The sequence below is a fragment of the Microtus oregoni genome, unplaced genomic scaffold (genome assembly GCF_018167655.1).
Source record: "Microtus oregoni isolate MIOR12 unplaced genomic scaffold, Mior012 000018F_ref0000195, whole genome shotgun sequence".
NCBI lineage: Eukaryota > Metazoa > Chordata > Mammalia > Rodentia > Cricetidae > Microtus > Microtus oregoni.
This window is the reverse complement of record NW_024543077.1, coordinates 16,598,630-16,616,149: the sequence shown is the minus strand read 5'-3', so window position 1 is coordinate 16,616,149 and position 17,520 is coordinate 16,598,630.

Sequence of the window (17,520 nt, the reverse complement as noted above, 5' to 3'; positions counted from 1 at the left end):
CATTATTGTGAGAGGGGACAGGGTTTTAGGTTACCAGTTTTATGAAATACAAGATGAGTTACACAGCCTATTTAAATATGTATAACATTTTAAGATGCAAAATTAAATTTTAAATGATTATTCACCAACATAAAATATTCATTATAAAATCACTACTTAATCATTGTGCATAGTCATCTAATCCGTTGCAATTCAAGTAAATGTTAAAAGAAAGAACAAGTCTTGTATTTTAGATTATTTTATTCTTCAGTGGGCTCCAAACCATATGTGTTCCCATAAAATTATCAAGGGAAATATAATTACTAACACTATCTCCCCTTCAATTCCCTTAATATTCCTTTTCTATATATAGTACAGACTATCTTTCTCTCTCTTCCCAATGCTGACTTTCCATTCATATATAATCGAACGAAATGGCATTTATTATAATTCATCAATACCTTATTCTTGGTAACTAACATCTAGATACATTACGGTCAGCAACAGTAGGTTAGAGCCAGCTATGGTGGCACATGCCAATGTTTCTAACTCCAGCCTTTACTTGGAAGGCTGAGGCATGAGAGTTACCCTAATTCCAGACTATTATGTGTTATATAGTATATTAAACCAACCAAAAAAACCATAAACCACTAAATTACATTATATTCTATCTTTTGAGAACATTTTATCACTACCTTAGAAAATAACAGATTTGTAAATATTCCATAAACTATCACAAGTCCCTTAGACATACAGCACATTTAAGGGATCTTTCAAGGAAGCATAAAGGATATGAAACCCTTCCCAGAATAATGACTAAAAGAGTAAAAAATATGCTAAACAAGAAAATAACCAAAATATTATGTAAAAAAGCATTCTCAAGAAGCAATCTTGGGAAGTCAGTGGAAAGCAGCATTAGAAAGCAATATAAGATATAAAATCAGATAGTAATAGACAAGACTATGAGAGCCCATGCCTGCAGACCATGTAAGCTGGACAAACATTTTTCAATTTAGTATGTTTCTTATCTTTGAAATTGAAATAAAATTGTATCATTCTCTGTGTATTTCCCATGTACTCCCCACCCCTTGATCTTTCCCACATTCAATTCATAACTTCTGTTTCTTTAGTTGTTTATATATGTATAACCTAAATAAATAACCACAATTTGATCACGCCATATAATGTAACCTGTGTATATATGATTTCAGGCTTGACTAAGTATTAGTGCAATGACATACGGCGGGGTGACCCTGATAGGTCCCACTGCAGGTGGGAGACTGCAACAGGAAGGAGACACACAGATATGTCCTGCAGAGAGAGCTTGGGTATAGAGCTTATTTAGTGGGTGTGGGGAAGGATGTAAGGGTAAGGGGATATGGAGGAAAGAGACAAAGTGGGGAGAAGGTGAAGGTAGAGGCTACTTCAGAAGATAAGCAGAGAGAGAAAGAGGAAAAAAGGAGGTGCAAGATCAGCTTGTCTTGTTGGGAAGGGGAAAATTGGGAGTAGGCGGATCTTGTCTCTTAAACAGACAGAGTACCTAGGTGACAGGGCAGGTCAGCAGAATTAAAACATTTCCATCTTTCTCTTATAATAAAAAAATGAGGAGTTGGGCAGGGTAGGTTAAAAGAAAGAGGATATCGCATTCTCAAGACTGTTTTCTGCTAATATATAGACATCAGAGTCTTGGGGACCTGAGAAAACTGGGGTGCTGATCACATCCTGGAGTATCTGGTTGCTTTACTCCTCTCCAGAATTTGTGGTGTGGAACTATCTGGTGTCTCTTGGACCTGGAAAGGTGTTGGCAGATCAGAGAACAAGGTTAAATTTGGGAAGAAAATAATTTTTCTTTAGGTCCTGGTAATTGAAGAGGAAGGAAGGTGTCAGGATCAGGGCAATATAGGAATATCGGGTTTCTTAGGATCTGGTAATTGAAAGAGAGGTATATCTGATCTATTTAAGGTGAATTCTTCAATTTGACTTCCTTGAACTCACAAGAATTCTTTGAGTTTCTAAAAATGTAAGTTTTAGAAACATACATGGTATAAACAGCAGCATATTCATGCCAGAATGATTGTGACAGATGTTTTTGCACAATGAAAAGTTCTTTAGAAAGCGACCAAAGAGGATTTAAAATCTTGATCTTGTGGTATAGTAGTGGTACTACTCTGCCAGAGTTAGATTAATAGTTTATCAGCATCTTATTGATAATGTTAAGACTATGAACAACAGCATAAAAAGAGAGAGGTTTGATCATTTTCATTTGTTTGTAAATTTCATTTGATAAATTTCATTTCTTTATAACTTAGAAATTATGTTGAAATCTGTTTTGTGAGGTTGTTCTTTTTAAACTGGAAAACCTGTCAGCCATAAAACTGCATCAGCGATCTCTGAAAAGAATAAATTTTTATTTGAATTATTGATTAAAAATGACAGAGAACTTACTCAATGGGTTACCTAGAGCCAATCCTCAGGGTTCTCCATGGTTGATGAGATGAGGGTAGGCGTGTCAGGGCTGTATTTGTCCTCTGTTGTTAGCACAGGGCCTGTCAGGCTTCAGATCCTGTGAGTCAGGAATCTGTAGGAAGACAAACCTACCTTGCACTGAGGAGCTAGGCAGTAAATTCCAATTCTCCTTCATCCACATCTGGAGATCTTCCAGAGTTTAGGTGAAAGGTAGTTCTGTCCGGTGGTTAGTGCTTTCACTTGATGAAGTGAATTGCAGATGGATGTTGTCCTGTGTCCATCTGTCTTCTGTCTTCTTTGGAGGAAGTGGTGTGGTGCTGCTAGGAACCAGCCTGTTTCTCTGTTACAAAAGACCTTTTGGTAATTAAACATTTAAATGTCATATTCCCCTGATCTCTGAGCAATTGAGAGCTGTTTATCAGGTATAGATAAGCTAAGCCACAGTATAAAATCTGTCTGGGAGCTGGGTCCAAGCTTGATTGTACTGGTTTATAACTTAACAGTTGAGATTTATACTTGTGAAAGACAAAGTTAAACAAAAATGTTTGCAGTAGAAGCTTAACAGTAGAACTGACAATAGAGGAAAACAGCTTACAGGAAAGGCTGTAGGTTAGCTTTCGTTAATGTGAAATAGATTTTAATAACTTTACATTTTTATCATTATGTAGAATATATTTTAAAGCCGAGTTGACGTGAGGGAACTGGAAAGCAGAGTTGTTACAGGTATATCTCCGCATGTCATGGACCCCTCAGCAGGCCCTGCCAAGGCTGTCCATCATGCAAACACACCAAATGTAGCAGAGCATAAAAGTAACTTTTAAAAGCATAGCCGATGGCTTAAAACTGATCATGTGGGGAACCTGCTGCCAGCACCATTTGGCAAGGGGCAGAACCTCACAAGTCTTCTCTATCTTAAACTCAAACAAAATGGCAGCAGTTGCCCCTAATAAAGATGATGACAAGGTCACATGGTGCAAATCATGGAGAAACCTCAGAAATTGTTGCCACTAACAAAGATGGTGGTAGTCATATGATGTAAAGCATGGAGAAACTGTCGGGATTTAAAACAGATAGAAATAACAAAAGAGACATATAGAATGCATAGAACATGCATTTGAAAAAGAATCACATCTGTATAGCCACACCATTTACTCATTGTTTATACACAAAAGAGACAGGAAAATTCTTTCATGGTGGGCTCAGGCAGTGAGGGCTGAGACGGGAAGAGCCTCTCGTGAACTCCATCAGTTTGCTGGTTCCTGCAGGACCTGAAGTAGTGGTGGTGCAGAGGCAGGATAGGAGGTAGAGAGAGATTTTGAATAGGAGAGAAAAAAGAAGCATGTACGGGCAGGAGCAGGAGAGTACCCAACCGCAGACAGGCTTGGCCATGGTGGGAGGCAGTCCAGGGTAGGGAAAAGCAGACAGGTGTGAGATGCTGGCAGAGTTTAGCATGGTTGAATAGACACTTTTCCATCTCCCTGTTCACTGACAAAAATTAGAAAACTCCCATGTTGGGGACTGCCATTAGGTGACCAGTTTAGGTTGTTATTTAAGGGGTACATAGGCCATTTGTTTACCAAAGCTGAGGAAGGAAAGAGAGATGAGATCCAATAGCAAATATATTTTAAGTATCCCTAAAACAATGTCAGGATCGAGCAGATGGGTCAAGCCATCCTAAGGCAAATCAGTACAGAAGGTGGGGACCAGGACCACTCCACGTAGCCTGAGGGACAACAGTCTGAGACAAAGGACAAGAGTCTGAGACTAGAAACAAGATCCCAGTCCTCAGTCATGGGGAATTACCAGAGGTGACTGTCAGTGAAAGCTGACTTGGAGAAGGGGACCTTACCATTTCATCAGTTTTGTGTTGTGTAGTGATGGAGAAGACAGGAAGTTGGAAAGTGGTCTAAGGCTAGGATCCCCACATGCCTCAGTTCATTTTCCATGGGCAGGAGAAAACACAGAGAGAGCCTGGTCAAGTCATGCACCAATGTTATGATTTGTAGCAGGTCCCACTGCAGGTAGGAGACCACAGCAGGTGGGAGACAGAGAGATATGCCATGTGGAGAGAGCTTGAGTATAGCATTTATTTAGTGAGTATTGGGAAGGAGATAAGGGGATATGGAGAAAAGAGAGAGAAAAACAGATAGACAGACAGAGAAAGAGAAGGGAGAAGGCAGAGGCAGCCTCTTCAGAACAATGGACAGAAAGAGAAAGAGGAAGAGAGGAGGTGTGAGATCAGCTTGCCTCATTGGGAAGGAAGTAACTGGGAGTGGGCAGAGCTTGCCTCTTAAAGGGCAGGCCAGCAGAATTATAATTGTAACAATTAGATAATCCATTGAGGGGACCTTCCCTGGGGAAAACTGCATCTGTATCTGACCTGAAAGCCTCCTTTCTGGTAATAGAAGGGCCATGTAAGTGTTCAAGGAAGGTGTGATAGTTTGAAAGAGAGTGGCACCATTAGCAGATGATGTGGCCTTGTTGGACTAAGTGTGTTCTTTTTGGTGGAGTTACAGGAGGCAGGCTCCGAGGTCTCACTTATGCTCAATAAACCACCCAGTGTCTCAGACCACTTCCTGCTTCCTGAAAGTCAAGATATAGGGCACCCAACTACTTCTCTCTCTGCCTACACGCCACCATGTCACACTGTCATGATAATATACAAAAGCTCTGAAAATGTAAGCCACCCCAAATAAATGCTTTGTTTTTTCTTTACAAAAGTTGTCATGGTCATTGTTATGGTTTAAATAAAATAGAACTGTTCCGTGAGTGGCTGAAGTGAGCAGTGGATCCCAAGACCATGGCAGGCCACGAAGGCAGCCAGTCCCAGGTAGGGAGCCCCTGAGTAGCCCTATAGGCCATGAGGGCCAGCAGGTCCTAGGCAGGGAGTCACGTGGTAGGTGAAGGACCGAAACAGATAGGCACAACATCCAGAGTGAAGTTAGATATTTATTTAGTGGATTATGGAAGGAAAGGGAAAGGGGAGAAGGAGAAAAAGAAGAAGAGCAGAGAGAGGAGGGATGAGATGGAGAGGAGAGGAGGAACCAAGGCTGCAGCTACCTCTTTGGGAAAGAGACAGAAAAGAAGGGACTTGGAACTCGGGTTGCAAGCAGATGGAAGATCTGCCTGCCTCAGGGGATAAGGGAAGGAGTGGACAGGGTTTGTCTCTTATAGGGACAGGACAGATCATTATATTCCAATCTCTTTGTTATAATACAAAAGCAGGTTAGTACAACAGGTTAAGGGAATTGGGATGGCAGATTCTCAGGACTTCTTCCTACTTATTTGTAAGCATCATCTTGAGGGGGGACCTGAGAAAACTGGGTGCTGGTCACATCCTGGCATACCTGGTCTATTTGCTCCTGTCCAGTGTTTGTGGTATGGGAATATCTGGTGTTTCTTACACCTGTTTAAGGTATTGGCAGAACAGAGGACAAAGTTAAGTTTAGAAAAACAAAATTTTAGGACCAAGGAATTGAGAGGGCTGTATCTGACCTGTTTAAGGTGGATCCTTCAGTTCAGCTCCCTGGAACTCACAAGAATTCTTTGGGTTTGTGAAAATATAAGTTTTATCAGAGTGACTGTACAGATACTTTTTGCATAATAAAAGTATTTTTAAGACTATGAAAATCAGTGTGGGAGAGAAATTTGATGGTGTGCACTTGTCCTCACACCTTTATAATTTGCAGGGACAGACTGTAATAATTTGTATTTGTATTTTACTGAAATTATTTTGGTGAGGCTGTCCTTTTAAAACTGACAAAACCTCTCAGCTGTCAAACTGCATCAGAGATCTTCAACTAGGATACAATTTTACTTGAGTTATTCATTAAAAGCAACAGAGAATTTACTTGGTTGGCACCTAGAGCTACTCATCACAGTCCTCCATGGTCACTGAGGGTTGTATTTGTCTTTTGTTGTTTAGTGCAGGGCCTGCCAGTCTCCAGAAGATCCTGTGGGCTAAGAAATCTATAGGAAGACAAGCCTACCTTGACCCTAGCAGCTAGGTTGTCGCTCCCAGTGATTCTGTCCACTGTCTGGAGATCTTCAATTTAGATGAAAGGCAGTTTTTCCCAGTGGTCAGCATTTGGCAATTGAAACAAATTGTGGATGGATGTTGTTTTGTGCCCATTTGTATTTTGTCTTCTTTGGAAGAAATAGAGTGCTGCTGTTAGGAGCCAATCTGTCTCTTTTTGTTATGGAATTTTTTTTGATAATTAAATATTTAAATGCCATGTTCCTCAGATCTCTGAGCAGGTGAGGGCTATTTACTAGGTATAGATGAGTTATAACTACAGTACAGAATCTGCTTGGAGAGCTGAGTCTGAGCTTGACTGTACTGGCTCTCAACTTAACAGGTAAAACAGGGTTGGATTAAACATAAAGTATTTTTGTAAGAGGCTTAGAAGTATATACCAGTTTAAAACATGAGACTTAATTTTTTCATTAGTCTGGAATGAGATACAATGGGCAGACAATTATAACATTTAACAGTAAACATTAAAGATACATGTATGCACTCTCACAGAGTGAACAGGAATTGGGTAAAGTGGATGCTCTTGGTGGGTCCTACCAAAGGCATGCCACTGTGCAAAACATACATGCAACAGGGTTAGCAAGAGGAATTTAGAGACAAAAACACGTAAACTGGGGATCCAAGCAAAGTATATATATATATATATATATATATATATATATATATATATACCTCAGTAAAGATGGCAGGACTTGGTCACCTGACCTGACTCTCTGTTAAGATGGCAGTGAAGTCACCTGACCTCAGTTAAGATGGCAGTTGTATTGTGTGGAAAAGGCACTTTTGTTTCCTTTTTTCTGTCTTCCTTTCTTTTTTTCTTTTTTCTTTTGAGCTGCAGGAATTTTAGCAAGAGAGACCTAGAGGCATGAGCTACCTATTGCCAAGTCACCACACCACAAGCTGCAGCAGGGAGCAAAAGCTAGAATTGAAAACAGCTACCTCGTGGATTCAACCAATCTTGTCAGTTTCCATGGGATCAGCAGTATGGTAGCAGGGATACTTTGAGGAAAAGCGGAGCCAGTGGGACACAGGCAGAACACAGTTTGAGGGTTTATACCATAGCTGAAACCATGAAAACCTGTAAAAGAAACACCACAGGGCCTATAGAAGAACATCCTCTCTATATAGGCAGAGAGTGAAATGGCAGTGAACACTGCAGGGCTTGTAGAAGAGTGTCCTCTCTCTACAGGTGGGTGCTAAAGCCTGACTGTCTCTGGTCTGAGTGACTCAGAAGCTAGAGAGTCTAGTGGTTGCTCTGAGCTGTTTCTTATGGCAGGGACCACTTACAAGTGGTTCAAAAGAAAAGAAAAAGAAAAATTAGAGGTACCCTGGACCCCAAATCTAATGCACTGAACAGTGTGTGCAGTTCTAGGGTGGGGAGACCAACCCCAAGATGTCTGGTCCTTTAGCTATGGAAAACAACCAGAAATGAATGTCATGTCAGCAAAGATCTAAACTGTAGCCATGAAGGCTGTGGTTGGGTGCTGGAAAGGGAAAACTCACCACCGAAGCTGCTGGTGTGCGTAGAGGTCAGAGTTCAGACAGACAGAATGCAGAACTGTTGTAAAGAAACCTGGTTTCCAAGCCCAGGGTTCAGTGTGTCCTCAACCGGCCTGCCCACAGGCAGGAGGAACATGGAGAAATTGGTTGAGTCATAAGCACCAATGTAATGATAAAAATAAAATGCTGTCGTTCCCCAAGGGACACAGTAGCAGAATCACTGCAGGTCCCCAAGTGGTGACAGTAGGAAGCGGGCCATGAGACCACAGTAAGCCATGATGGCAGCCAGCCCCAGGCAGAAAGCCGAGGCAGGGAGCCGCATGGTAGGTGTAAGTTACGGTCTCTAGCCTCCATCTTTGGAGGCCCCGTCCCTGTGCCCTTCAAGTCTTGACCCTCCTCTAGGTACACAAAAATCTTGGCCATGCCCTCAGTCTATTTAAACTGCTTCCCTGGAAAGTTTCCTTGTGGTCTCTTTTCCTTTCTCCGGAAAGAAAGGTCACATTAGCGGCCTCCCAGTTCCCCTTGGGGGCTACCTGAGAGCACAGGAATCCTATTAAACTTGGATATTTTTAATTTGGATTGTTCTGATTTGGCTTGATTGGGACTTTAGCATTGGCAGACAGCTCATGGTAGGAAAAATTCCTAACAGTAGGTGAGAAACCAAGAGCAGCAAGTCCCAGGTAGAGAGCAGGTGAGAGACCAAGATGGAGCAGCCAGTCCCACAAGGAGCTGCAGCCACAGGGGGGAAGAGACTGAGATGAATAGGCACACGCCATTCAGAGTGAGGTTGGATATTTACTTAGTGGGTTATGGAAGGGGAAAGGGGGAAAGAACAGAGAGAGGCAGAGAGAGAAAGAAAGAAAGAACCAGAGAGAGGGGGGAGGGGAGAAGTTTGGAGAAGGGAGTGAGGCCTCTTGGGGAGAGACAAAAAGGAAGGGACTACAGGCAGGAAGGAAGATCTGTGGGGAGTGGGCAGGGATTGTCTCTTAAAGGGATAGGACAGACAGTCATGGTGTCTCTTCTAAGCAATAGAAACCTTATACAAGACAGAAGGTATTACCAGACATGGACTATTACTGTGATAGGCCTGACCATGCTTTTAGGTTGAGGAATATGAACCTTGGGACTGTGAATTAGAGAAGCAGATGAATATTTTAAGTGCCACTTAATGGGCCTTTTTGAAAGCATCATGGAAGAAATTGGTGCTGAGTGTGATTGGGGGGCTGGCTCAAGGGGTTTCAAAGGAGAAGAATTATAGTGTGCTGCCTAGAGATCATTCTTCTGACCTTTTAGTAAAGAATGTGGCTTCTTTTTGCTCTTGTTTGTAGTCTGCCTGTGACTAAAGATTTGGATTATTTCCATTGGCAGAGGAAATATCAAAACAGCATAGTATAGACTGTTGTATAGTTATTAGTGATAACTCTAGTAAGGATTTATAATGAAAAGAAGCAAGCTGAAGAGCTGAGCATCTGGGACAAACAAGCAGCCCTCCCTCCAACATACTCACTTTCATGAGTTTTCCATAAAAAGTAATCACTCAGCAGGGTTCTTATTATTATTATTTCTGTCATGTCATCAATATTTCCAGGCTCTGTGTTTCTATCTTTATAGAGTCTGTTGACAATTCTGATGAAGTAGAATATTTGTTCAAAATATAAAAACATAATAGAGCTATATTTATGTCATTTTAAAAATATTTTGTTTCCTAACTCTTCCCAGAAGAGAGATACATAAATACATAGATGATAAGTGATAGAGATATAAGTTGGATATATGTGTGTGTGTGTGTGTGTGTGTGTGTGTGTGTGTGTGTGTGATGATAGATAGACAGATGATAGACATACAGATACACAGACAGATGATAGATGATGATAGATGGATAGATAGATAGATAGATAGATAGATAGATAGATAGATATTTAAAAGCAACTAGGAGAGAAAAGGGTTTATCTCATCTTATATCTTATAATCCATTATGGAGGGAAGATAAGATAGGAACTTTAGGGATAAACTTTGAGACAGAAACTGAAGCAGAGACCATGGAAAACTCTTCTTAGTACCTTGCTCTCATAGCTTGCTCATCTATCTTTCTTATACAGTCCAGGCTCACCTTCGCAGGAATGGCATTGCCCACAGTGTCCATATCAATCAGCAATCATGAAACTACCCCAAAGATATAATTTTCTTTGTAATTTCACCTCACATATAATGACATAAAGACTTATTATTAATTATGAAGGCTTGGCCTTAGCTTAAGCTTGTTCTCAACCAGCTCTTTATAACTTAAATTAGCTCATTTGTAGGCAGAATTTCCTGTTCTACCATTCATCTCCCAAATAACCACACAGAGACTTCTTATTAATCATAAAAGCTCAGCCATTAGTTTGGGCTTGTTACTAATTAGCTCATACACTATAAATTAATCCATTTTATCAATCTACTTGTTGCCACACGATCATGGCATTTACCTGTACTCTTGTCTGTCTTGCTTTCTCTCTGTCTGACTGCTGACTCCTCTTTTCTTCTTCTCAGAGTTGTCTCTGGCTGGCTCTCACGCCTGCACCTTTTCCTACATAGCTATTGGCCATTTAGCTCTTCATTGAACCAATGAGAAAAACATACCTTCATAGTGTACAAAATGATTGTTCCACAACACTCATTTATATTAATCTACATTCTGTCATGTGATGTGGGATTCCCCTCCGTATGCTGTGAATACCATTGGTTAATAAAGAAACTGCTTTGAGCCTATAGCAGAGCAGGGAAGAACAGAGCTGGTGGGGAAAACTAAACTGAATGCTGGAAGAAAGGAGGCAGAGTCAGGGAGAAGACATGGAGCCACTGCCAGAGACAGACACACTGGAACCTTGCCAGTAGGCCACAAGCCTCATGGTAAACTATAAAATACTGGAAATGGATTAAATTAATATATAAAAGCTAGCTAGCAATATGCTTAAGTGATTGGCTAAGCAGTGATTTAATTAATACAGTTTCTGTGTGGTTATTTTGGAAGTCTGGGCAGCCAGGAAACAAACAAGTGGCCTCCCTATAACAGTCATGCAGCTCACTATGTCAATTTCATATTGCCAATCATGATTTCACCAAGTCTAGCTAGTGACTCTGCCTTTGTTCTTGCCCCAAGTCCTCTCTGTCCCTGGAAGTCCCTCCTAACCTCTTCTTGCCTCACTATTGGCCTTTCAGGTCTTTATTAAGATAAGTCACCTTGGCAAAGACATATCTTTATGATACAAACAAATACTCTGCAACACACAGAAATGTCCTCAAATTGGTCTGATGGGAACAATTCCTCAATTGCAGTTCTTTCTTCGTAGGTGACTCCATCTTTAGTAAAGATGAGAAAAAATAACCAACATAATTAGTAATATCATTCTTCTTCCCATCATATCTGTACAGCCATTCTCCTTCAAAGAAACTATCATAAGATCTTTCATTCATTATAGCATTTAATAATCTAATGGGACTGGAGAAATGGCTAACTTTTAATGATGCATAACACTCTTGCGGAGGGTGTAAATTTGGTTCCCAGTACTCAGTCTGGATGTCTTAGAGCCACATATAACATCAGATCCAGAGGGAATCAAATGAAATCTATAGGAACCTGCATGCATGTGCATGTGTGTGCACGCACACATACACTGAAAAATAATAAATTTTTAAAGTCTGATAGCTTGCCCCTATCTTATTTCCTAAGAAATCAAAATAGTAAGACGGGAACAGTGGTACATGCCTCCATTTCTATCACACACAAGGTATTCTTCCACTTCTCAAAATAAGATAGAGTTAAGTTTGAGTAAAGAGTCTTTCCAGTCTAATATTTTGCATTTATCAATTGCCTTCCCGCTCATCTTTTTGGTGGCTGAGAACTCATAGAACCAATTTCAAGCCAAGTAAATAAATTTTATAATGGATATCAACACTTTCCAGAACTGCATTTCTCCTTTAATAATTATGCTATAAAAGAGACCACAAACCAACAAGTGTAACATGTAAAAAACATAAGATGAAATTTAGGATTTATGGTTTAAAAGGTTGAAAATGTGTTTGCTTCCTACAAATGACTCTATTGATATGTTCATTTCAGGAAACGATGCAAGTGTACCACATATTTCTGTTCAGAGCAGGTTCACAGTATCACGAATTATTTATTTCTTGTAAACAGAATGCAGATTTAATAAAAAAAATTTAGATGAATAATTTTCATCATAAATAAATGTGAAAAGTCTGGTAAGGTCATTTTCAATGCTCATCTTAAACTCAATTTAAAAGTCTGCTAATGGCTTAACTAACTGAACTCTCTTCAGGGGCTCAGTAGATAAAGCACTTGCTGTACAAATTTGAGAATTATAGTGCATATAACCAGAACCCATATAAAGACTGGGTAGGAATGGTGGCTGCTTGTAATCCCAGTCCTTGGAGACAGAGTTAGGATCAATCAGACTAGACTAGCCCATAAGAGAGCTCTGTGTTCAACTGAGAGGCTCTGTCCTAGGAAATAAAGTGGAAAGGGATCTAGGAAAACACATGACATCAGCTTCAAGACTCCACACACATGAGTGCACATGTGAAAAGACTACACACATGTACAGCATGAAAATAAGAGAAATGTTTATACAGTAAAAATAAAACTACCATATAATAATGCAACTTCCAAATGAGCAAACACTGAAGCCTATTGAAATGCCACAAGTAAAAATGTGGGTTTTTTGTTGTTGTTGTTGGTTTTTTTTTGTTTTTTTTTTTTGTAACTGTTACAAGCTAAGGCTCAAAGGGATAGGAACAAAACATTCCTGGAAGTATCAGTAAAAGATGTTCTTAGTGGAAAGCACAGTTATTTACTTAGGGGATTCCTGGAGACAGAATCTGCAGCCAACAAGCCCAGAATGGCAGGAAAACTACCTGATTTGGAGGAAAGGGACCACTGGAAGGGCCGTACATAATTTGAAGTAACATCTCTTCCAGGAAAGCAATTTGGACTCCAACAAGATGAACAGTGATGGAAAAATCATTATTTCTGAATAGTGGATTCTTAGCTGGATCTGTTTACAGGGGAGATAAAGATAGTTCATGCCTGGACTTGGTAACTAATGTTTTCATCCCATTAGATGCTCGTAGTCCATCCAGAGCTTCCAGGATAAACAGCTCCTTTTCACTTCAGTCACCTCAACTGCTGGTTAAAAAACAAAATAGAGCCCAACCATCTGCTTCATTTGAAATAAAACCTGAGTGAGTGTCTAAAGGAAAGTAAATTAGCATGACATGCATTGGAATTCAAATTTTTGCTGGATGATAAAAATTTCTTAGCATTTAAGTAGATTGTTAGGCAAGAGCAAATGCTCTAATGCAAACTTTATAAGCTCTTGGTTGATTCTCTATTAAAAGAATTCATCAAAAAGAATGATTAATCCTCTCAACATCATCGGTGCCGGAGATTACTAATCACCAGTTTTTCCTAGCTGGATTGAGGCTAATTAACAAACTTTGTATGTTTATGATACTATTCTCAGCTAAATTCTAATAGGATTGCACAACTCAGGAAATGAGGCCAACAATTGTCAATGAGAACCCACAAAATTAAAAAGCTTCTGCACAGTAAAGCAGTCAACTGAGTGCAGAGACAGAGAAACAGTCTACACAATGGGAGAAAATCATTGCCAGCTATATACTGACAAAGGAGTGGCATCTAGAATATACATCGAGCTCAAAGAAAGTAAATAAACCAATGCTATCAAGTAATGGACTAAGGAACTAAAGAGTAAGAGTGTTCTCAAAAGCAAATGGCCAATAAACATACTTTTAAATTGTTCTACATCCTTAGTCATCAGGAAAATGCAAATTAAAACTGGTTTTAATTCTATCAAACCCCAATAAAAATGGTAGTCATCATGAAAATCGATGACAATAAATGCTAGAGAGTATGTGAAAAAGAGGAACTCCTTTTCCATGTTAGTAAGAGAATGAATCTGTCCAGCCACTAGGGAAATCACTGCAAAAGCTTCTCAGAAAACTAAACATGGAATTACCATGTGACCTTTCTAAGCAATTCCTGAACACACACCAAAAGGCTTTACACCCTATCACAGAATTGCTTACACATGAATGTTTATTGCTGTTGGTAGAATCAGTCTATATATGCATCAGTCTATTAATGAACATGGAAAACATTGTACATGTACAATAAGGAATTATACTCATACAAAAAGAAAATGGAAATTGTAAAATTTTCAGAAAAATTGGGTTGAACTGGAAAATATTAAGTGAGGTAACCTTACTCAGAAAGACAAACACCTCATGTTCTCTCTCATATATAGATCCTAGCCTTTAATTTTATGTACTTGTGTTTATGGTAATAAGAGTATATAGAGGTCTGGAGCCTATGATGGAACCTATGGAAGCAGAGGAAAATGGTTTAAAGGAATGAATGGAGAGAAATAGAATATGTGATGGGAAAGTCAGAGGGGATCTACTATGAATTAAAGCATTTAAGTGGTCATGAGAAGTAGAATGAAGGAGCAGATTAGTGGATGCATGGTCTAAGAATAGTGGCTAGAGCATACTAAGTATTCTTGAAACTGCATAAGAATACCTGCTACTTTGGAAGCTAATCAATAATAATAAAGAAATAATATATGGTTGTTTATAGGCAAATACCCTACATTGATCAGGAATGAATGCAAAGTCACAAAAAAGGGAAGTCCATTAGAATAACCCCTGACTTATAATCTACATGGGTAGTAGAAAAAGACAAGATCTCCTGAGTAAATTGGGAGCATAGGGACCTTGGGAAAGTGTTGAAGGGGAGGGAAGAAGCAGGGAGGTGAGCAGAGAAAAATGTAGAGCTCAATAAAAGTCAATAAAAAAAGAATAACACCTGACTTCTCAACATAAACTGAATGTCATAAGGGCCTGTGGTATGGGAAGTCCTTATGTATGTGTTTCTTTTATTGGTTAATGAATAAAGAAGCTGTTTTGGGCCTGCTCAGGGCAGAATAGTGTTAGGTGGGGGAAATTAAACTTAATGCTGGGAGAAAGAAGACAGAGTCAGGAGATGTCATGTAGTCACCAGAGGGGAAAGACAAAAGATGCAAGTTCGAACCTTACCAGTAGGCCAAGAACCTAGTGGTAAAATATAAAATAATGAAAATGGGTTAATTCTAGATATAAGAGCTAGCTAGCTAGCAATACACTTAAGCTATTGGCCAAATAGTAGTTTCATGTGATTATTTCAGGGCCAAGTAGCTGGGAAACTAGATGGAAGAAGTTCGACAATCTCTAAGAGACCACAGCTGGGAACATAGACAATGATAATAGCAAAACTATTTATCATGATCAATGGAAAAAGAAAAGCATTTCACATTTTAAAAAGTAAACAATTTCTGTCCACCAATCAAGCCATGTATAAGACAATAGAGGGTAAAATTCAGTCTGAATAAGATGCAAGAAATGATTCCAGAACAGTGAAATCAAAGAACAAAACAATGCACCTGACCTCAACAATAAAACAGAAATTGCTAAGCATTGCTCACTAAGAACTCTAAATATTAGCAGTCTCAGTCCTCCAAGAGAAGTCACAGACTCACAGATTGAATTATATAACATCATCCCACTTTCTACTGCATCAAAGAAACATACCACCATCAAGAACAGACATATCCTTAGGATAAAATGATAGAAAGAGATATTACAAGCAAAGAGACACAAGACACAAGTTATTTTAATGTCTAACAATAGAAATCAAACCAAAACAAATCTGAAGACATAGTCAAAGAAACTCAATACTCATTAAAAGGAAAGATCCACCAAGAACAGTTCACAATTTCAGACAGTCACAGAACAAGCCCAAGGATGCTCGAGCATACCTCCACAGCAGTTTTATTTGTAATAGCAAAAAACTGCAAACAACCTAGATGCCCCTTAACCAACGAATGGATAAAGAAAATATGGTAAATTTATACAATGGAGTATTTCTCAGATATAATCAAGATCAACAAGGACACCAAGAAATGTGAAGACAAATGGATGGAAGTAGAAAAACATCATCCTGAGTGAGGTAGCCCAGACCCAGAAAGACAAGCATGGTGTGTACTCACTCCTAAATAGATATTAGCTGTAAAATAAAGAGTAATTATGCAACAGTCCACAGACACAGAGAGATTAGGTAACAAGGAGGGTTCAAGGAGGAGAAACCCGGATCTCCCTGGGAAGGAGAAATAGAAGATATTTGATGACCAATCAGTTTGGGGAGGCAGAAGAGGAGAGTGTTGAAAGAGAGTACCGGAAAGGAGGTGCACTTCAGAATCAGATAAAAACCTGGCTCAAAGGAATTTCCCATGAATCTACAAGGATGATTCCACCTAACGCTCCTAGCAATAGTGGATAGTTAGCCTGAACTGGTCATCTCCTGTGGCCAGACTGGTGCCTGGCCCAGTTGTCATCAGAAACAGATGCAGAGACCCATGGGCACATACGATGGAACTCAGGGAATCCTGCAGAAGAGGATGAGAAAGGACTGTACAAGTCAGAGGGGTCAAGGACACAAGGAAACTCACAGAGTAAACTAACATGGACTCATCGGGGCTCACAGAGACTGAACTGACAACCGGAAAGCTTTCGTGGACTGACCTAGGCCCTCTGCATCTATGTTACAATTGTGTACTTTGTCCTGTTGTGGGACTCCTAACAGTGGGAAAAGTGGCTATTTCTGACTCTTTTACTGACTTTTGGGACCCTATTCCCCATACTGGGTTGCCTTGCCCAGACTTAATACATGGAGAGGCACTTAGACTTACTGCAACTTTATATGACATGTTTTGTTGACATTCAAGGGAGACCTGCCCTTGCCAAAGCAGAAACTGAGGAGAAGGAGGGGAAGGAAGTGGGAACAAACGGGGGATAGGGAAGAGGGACTGCAATGGGGAGGAGGCCTGCAGCCAAAAATGTAAAATAAAGAAATTTATTTTAAAAAAAGATTTTTTTTATAATTGAGTGAAAATGAAAAGACAGCATACCCAAACTATGGGACACATTGAAGACCATTCTTTTTTTGTATGCAAATGCTGAATCCAACTTTATTCATGGTAAAGAATATCAAATGTGACTATGATGGAGGTGGGTTTTTATCTATCTGTTGCTTTCATTGGTTAATTAATAAAGAAACTGCTTGGCCCTGATAGGACAGAAAATTAGGTAGGTGGAGTAGACAGAACAGAATGCTAGGAGAAAGAAGCCGATCAGACAGTCGCCATGATTCTCCCACCCAACACAGACGCAGGTTAAGATCTTCCCTGGTAAGCCACCTCGTGGGCTACACAGATTATTAGAAATGGGTTAGATTAATATGTAAGAGCTAGCCAATAAGAGGCTGGAACCAATGGGCCAGGCAGTGTTTAAGATAATACAGTTTCTGTATAATTATTTTGGGTGTAAAGCTAGCCGGGTGGCAGGACGCAGCCTGCCGCTGCTCCTCCTTCAACACGACTATCCATCAACAAATGAATGGATGAACAAATTGTAACAACTCC